This window comes from Gymnoscopelus microlampas, assembly GCF_963454915.1.
Source record: "Gymnoscopelus microlampas genome assembly, chromosome: 6".
Classification (NCBI taxonomy): Eukaryota; Metazoa; Chordata; class Actinopteri; order Myctophiformes; family Myctophidae; genus Gymnoscopelus; species Gymnoscopelus microlampas.
Window position 1 is genome coordinate 20,833,411 of NC_139943.1, and position 6,774 is coordinate 20,840,184.

Consider the following 6,774-nt stretch of genomic DNA (forward strand, 5'->3'; position numbering starts at 1 on the left):
GGTTTCGTACTTAAAGTGATTCATCCGCATCCCCCTTATTTTATTTTATTTCTACTTATCTGTATTTTTACCATCCTTAAGACATCTAAAATACATATTTAGATCATGGAAAAATCCTGGTACATTTGGCCCCTGATGACCAAAAAATAAATTGCCCCCATGTATAACTCACCCCCAGAATGAGTTGGAGCCACAGAACTGGTACTGATAACTGAACACAAACTACTTTCAACACAACTATATAGAGTGGGATGGGGATGGCTATAGTTACACTTAGACGGCCAACAGGGACTAGCTGAAATGTATTAAGCCCCGCCCCTCTGTGTTCCTATTGGCTGGGCTTTAAACAGCCATAACTCCAATTCCCAGCATCGAAAACCTATGAAACTTCCTAGATGCGCTTAGACGGCCAACAGGGAAAGGCTGAAATTGTTTAAGCTATGTAGCCTAACTTTTCAGTTGATTGCCATACAGGCTTGTGTCCCCCCCCCCACCCCCGATGGGCCCTGCCTAGTACAGCCTAGTCCAGCCTATTACTGCCTAGTCCTAGGACTAGGCTAGACCTGGGTGTACTAGGCTTTACTGTACTAGACTCTGCTGGGCTCTAATAGTCTGTTTTCAGCTCTAGCAGGCTTTGCTAGGCTGTACTTGGCTTTATTAGGCTATAGAAGGCAGTACTTTACTTTGGCCTACAAATGTTCATGCAAAACTATTGGTGGTGCACACACAAACTATTGCCCGTGTACACAGTGGTTAATCCCAATGGTCTGAGTATCTACAGGGCTGACAAGGGACTAGCACAGCCTAGTTCAACCTAATAGAGCCTAGTACAACCTAGTCTTAACTAGTCCAGTCTGTTCCATGCTAGTATAGCCTATATTGCCGTCCCCTAGTCTGTTCCATCAAAAGGCTGGACTAGGCTAGACCTGGGTGTACTAGGCTTTGATGTTGTAGTCTCTACTGGTCTCTAATAGACTGTTTTAAATTCCAGTAGGCTGTGCTGGTCTGTACAATGCTATATTAGGCTGTACAAGGCAGATCTGTACTATGGTCTACAAAGTACAGATTCATGCAAAACTATTGATCGTGCACACACAAGCTATTGCCCGTGTTCACAGTGGTTAGTCCCAATGGTCTGAGTATCTACAGGGCTGACAAGAGCCTAGCACAGCCTAATAGAGCCTAGTATAGTCTAGTACATCCTAGTACAGCCTAATCTATCCTAGTCCAGCCTTATCAGTCCTAGCATAGCCTTGTACCCCCTCCCCTATTCTGTTCTCCCAAAAGGCTGGACTAGTCATGGGTGTACTAGGTTGTACTATACTAGACTCTACTGGTCTATAATAGGCTGTTTTAAGCTCTAGTAGGCTGTGCTAGGCTGTACTAGGCTCTATTAGGCTGTGCAAGGCAGATCTGTACTATGGTCTACAAAGGTTCATGCAAAACTATTGCTCGTGCACACACAAGCTATTGCCCGTGTACACAGTGGTTAGTCCCTATGGGTTGAGGATCTACAGGGCTGACAAGAGCCTAGCACAGCCTAATAGAGCCTAGTATAGTCTAGTACATCCTAGTACAGCCTAATCTATCCTAGTCCAGCCTTATCAGTCCTAGCATAGCCTTGTACCCCCTCCCCTATTCTGTTCTCCCAAAAGGCTGGACTAGTCATGGGTGTACCAGGTTGTACTATACTAGACTCTACTGGGCTCTAATGGTCTGCTTTCATCTCTAGCAGCCGTTGCTAGGCTTTACTGGGCTCTATTAGGCTATAGAAGGCAGTACTTTACTTTGGCCTACAAATGTTCATGCAAAACTATTTCTTGTGCACACACAAGCTATTGCCCGTGTACACAGTGGTTAGTCCCTATGGGTTGAGGATCTACAGGGCGGACAAGAGCCTAGTACAGCCTAATAGAGCCTATTAGAGTCTAGTACAGCCTATTACAACCTAGTCTAGCCTAGTCCGGCCTGTTCCATGCTAGTATAGCCTATACCACCCTCCCCTAGTCTGTTCTCCCAAAAGGCTGGACTAGTCTTGGATGTACTAGGCTGTACAGTACTAGACTCTACTGGTCTCTAATAGGCTTTTTAGCGGCTCTAGCCGCTCTATACCTGACTTTGTCCGTGTGCGTCAACGTTCTGATTGGTCAGGTGCGCCAACAAAGTGATTGGTCAAGCTTCACGCGACACATGGCTATAAACACATTATAAACAAACACATATCAATGACAAAATGTATCAAAGGCGCCGCTACCTTCACACAGGGTGTGATTTTTTAATCTCTAGTAGGCTTTGCTAGGCTGTACTAGGCTATATTAGGCTGTACAAGGCAGATCTGTACTATGGTCTACAAAGGTTCATGCAAAACTATTGCTCGTGCACACACAAGCTATGGCCTGTGTACACAGTGGTTAGTCCCGACAGGGCTGACAAGGGACTAGTAAAGCCTAATAGAGAGTATTAGAGTCTAGTACAACCTAGTACAACCTACTCTAGCCTAGTCCAACCTGTTCCATGCTAGTATAGCCTATAGAAATGATTTCATGTGCATGCCATAAGAAATGCACAACACGTCGTTGCAAATGCCGGAAATCTGGGTTACGATGCACAGCCATGTGTGCATGTCAGCAACGGAGTGATGATCAACCTCCTTGTATGAATGTGGTCTAGTGTCTAGACTTTCGTTCAACAATGGCCAATACAGTATCTTTAGAGTACTAAACCGTTATCTGTTATGGGGGCCGCTATTTTGCATATTTCGGAGTAGGCTGATTATTATATTATATTATCATATTATATTACTTACAAATTCTTTACTCACATTGTAGAAAATGTATATAGACACTTCATTTGTCAATTTTGCTTGCCTGGCCACAGAGTTATTGAAGATAAAGGTGCGAATTTGCCAATTTGGCAGCCATTCAGATATGCAGATTAGAAGGTCAAAAACTAAACATTTAGCATGGGGAAAAAGTATGTATTTTAGATGTCCTAAGGATGGCAAAAATACAGATAATTAGGAACAAAATAAGGGGGATGCACCTTTTGCACCGTTTGAGTACTACGGTACATCATTTTATGTAATAGTGGCCTCTAATTTGCATATTTATTTACATTTATTACATTACAAATATCTTCCACACATTGTATGACCCTCAGAACATAAATATATACACTTTATTTGTCAGATTTGCTTGCTTTGTTATAGAGTTGTTTAAGAAATACTTCAAAATCGGCAGCCATTTTGATATGCAAATTAGGAGGTTAAGCACTAAGAATTTTGCTTGGGAACCGTGTTTTTCTGATTCAGCACCCTTGAATTATGTAAAATGGCCTGGTTCCCGACTTTTACCCCCAAATGCCTCTAACAATCACATATTTCAGAAATCCCACCGGTCTACAAGGGATGAGGAGAGGGTGGAAATTGGACATGGGAGAACACCTTAAGATGCGGCTGTTCGTGGCTACAGTGGAGTCAGACTCAGTACTGCTGTATGGGGTTGAGACATGGACCCTCACAGCACAACAGGGGATACAGGGGGGTCCCCAAATGATTTTGGTGGGGTCCCTAGATTATTTGCTTAATGTGCAACATTGTATACATACAGTAAACTAACCGACATACAGTATAAGTGTATACAGGGTATCTGCACACTTCTAAACTTTAAAGTGACAATTTAAAGACTTTTAAGACCTAAAATGAAAGACAAAAAAATAAGACCATTACTGCGTCAAAAGTAATCAACAAATTATACTATAAGAATGGTCAAACATTGGCCAAATCGTCAAATATTACGAGAAAAACGAGACAAAAGAAAAGAGCGTGTGAGCTTGTAGATCTGCTATTTTCACAATATTTATCTGTGGAACCGAGTCAAACAAAATGTAATGCCTCAACTACAATTCCAATTGCTTATCAGGGTGGGGGGTCCTCAGTTCAAATATGATTATTTTGGGGGGTCAAGGCCTGAAAAGATTGAGAACCACTGCTCTACAGGGACCACGGTGGGTCACACAGACAAAGTAAGAGAGAGAAGGATGAGCCTGGCAGGGCACCGAGTCAGGCATCTGCATGGAACTATAATGGTAAACAAACTGACACTATGGGAGCCAACCCAGGGCAAAGCCAAAGGCAAGAAGCGCTCCACCTACGTAGATGCACTGCGGCGCCGGCGCGACAGCTTATAGCTAACAACACTGCAGAGCTCAAGACCCTGATGCTAGACAGGAGGGTGTGGAGGGCAGCGATTCAGGAGTCCCGAGTTGGTGTTGGCAGTTGGCTAGACCGCACTCTCGCCGCATCACATCACTGCACAGTAAAGTCTTCAGCTTTTATCGAACTTTTATCGAGGCTTGGAGTGTGACCACCACCATCCCTGTAGAATTCAAGTGATGAAGCCTGTGGTCGAATGTTTGGGAGAGAGAGAGAGAGAGAGTAACATCAGTGGTTGTGAGGGACAAGTCATTATTGGATTATTGTATTATTTAGTTTTGTGTTTACTTTTGTGTTGTTTGTTATTTTCTTATGTGCACACACACACACACACACACACACACACACACACACACACACACACACACACACACACACACACACACACACACACACACGCACACACACACACACACACACACACACACACGCTCGCACACACGCACGCACGCACGCACGCAGGCGAGCACACACACACATACACACACACACACACACACACACACACACACACACACACACACACACACACACACACACACACACACACACACACACACACACACACACACAACATGTGCCCATGTAAAAGTGAGTCGGTGCTTTCATTGGATTACTAAATACGTTTAACTCAATACAAATTATGTTGGATGAGTGACAATAAAAAGAGGAAAGACTGTGATGGTATTGCCTCTTCATCGCTGATATATACAATTTTAACTTTGAACATACCATGCAGAAATGTAGCATTTTCTTTGTCTTGTTAGAAAGTAAGTGATGATATTAACATTAATCCCTTCATTCAAACATGGTGGACCACTGGTAACCACTGGTAACCACTATCCAAACACAATACATAACAGGTCTCAGTAGTACCATATAAGGGAGAAGGAAAGGGAGGGGGGTCAAAGGGCAAGAGGTTTGAGTACCTTTGCCGAGAGAATGTTCTGCCAATGTGCTGAGTGAGATACAGAACACCTTACATCCTGTGAAGCACTGTTTCCCAAACAGTTTCCCAAACAGTGGGTCGGGACCCATGTTTGGGTCGCGGACACATTTTTATGGGTCGCGAATAAATATCCCCTTTTTTCTTTTCCTACAAAAAAAAATACTAAAATAAAAAGTCTTTCCATCAATTAAAAACAATTCCAACATTTTCCAAAAGTATTTCATGAATAAAATAAAACAATAATTTCCATAAATGAAAAAAATCTAATTGTGAAAATAGCAGACCTACAAGCTCGTCGTGAGCATGTAGATCTGCTATTTTCATTAGTTTGGGTCACGGAGAGACATCAAATTTCTTTTTTGGGTTTGGGAAAAAAAAAAAGTTTGGGAACCACTGCTGTAAAGGACATGAGACCTCACCCAGCCCAGGCTTTTTGGATCAGGCAAGGCTGTCAAGGCTTCAGGGCGTATAGAGGTCTTTCTAATAGGCCCATAGGACATGACTCTGTCTGCCCCCCTGGTCCACAGTTCCTTCCTCTCCTTGACCTTGTGGTGGGAACCATTGTTACATATCGACAGCTAATACTTTTAATACTAGACGAGGGACCCATAGAATTAGCCACGTCCCAGAACACTCAGAACTTGTTTCAAGCATGTCCACCTGCACCTCAGGACAACAATGTAATTGGTTGTTGTTCCAAGCAATGCTGGACTCTGAGAGCATGCCACACAGTCATATAGAATATACAGTAGGCTATATGTAATAATAATCAGTCCACCAATCAAATAACAATCATAGATATTAGATAACATGACACAGTATCCATTACAAGGCAAGCACATCCATCATTGTAATGAACCCTTCTAAATGTAGGTAAACTTTTCCCACACATCTCACACAAGCTCCTCAGAATCGTTTCTCTTTCAGTTCCTTACACTTTAATTTGCATCATTAAATTTAGATTCGGCCTATGACCATATTATGTAATATGTAGGCTACACAACAAATAGCTGTATGTAGTTCTAGGCTACATTTTGGAAATATTTGAACTTACCCAAGGAACTATTTGTCAAATGGATGATAGCTCATTTTGAAACCAAAAGCCACAGAACATTTTCTTCTCACGTTACACAGAAATTAGCCTCGGAAACCCAGCCATTTTTTTTTGTTACACAGAAATAAACAAGTGGGGGTCAGTTTGAGGTCCTAGCACCAGAGATTGAGAACCATATGAGTTCACGTGTCTGTCAATAATACCAATAGGCTCTATCCACAGCAGCCATATTATCACTTCCTTCACAGGTGTTACCAATGATACTAATGAAGGCTCTGTTCCATTTAGTGTAGCACAGTGGTTTCCACGACCCCCATGGTTGCACACCTGTTAGGGGCCATTTGGAAGCCCATGAGGGTCCCTGGACCCCAACTGTGTAGACCCACTGGTGTAACAGAGTGTTTCCAGTGGGCCAACATGTACAATATCAGCACCCTGACTCTGTTTGACCAGAATGGACAGAGCCTTCATTAGTATCATTGTTGGTAACACCTGTGTGAATGTCTTCATAATATGGCTGCTGTGAATGAGGTTGTAGTGACAAATATGTTCCACTGG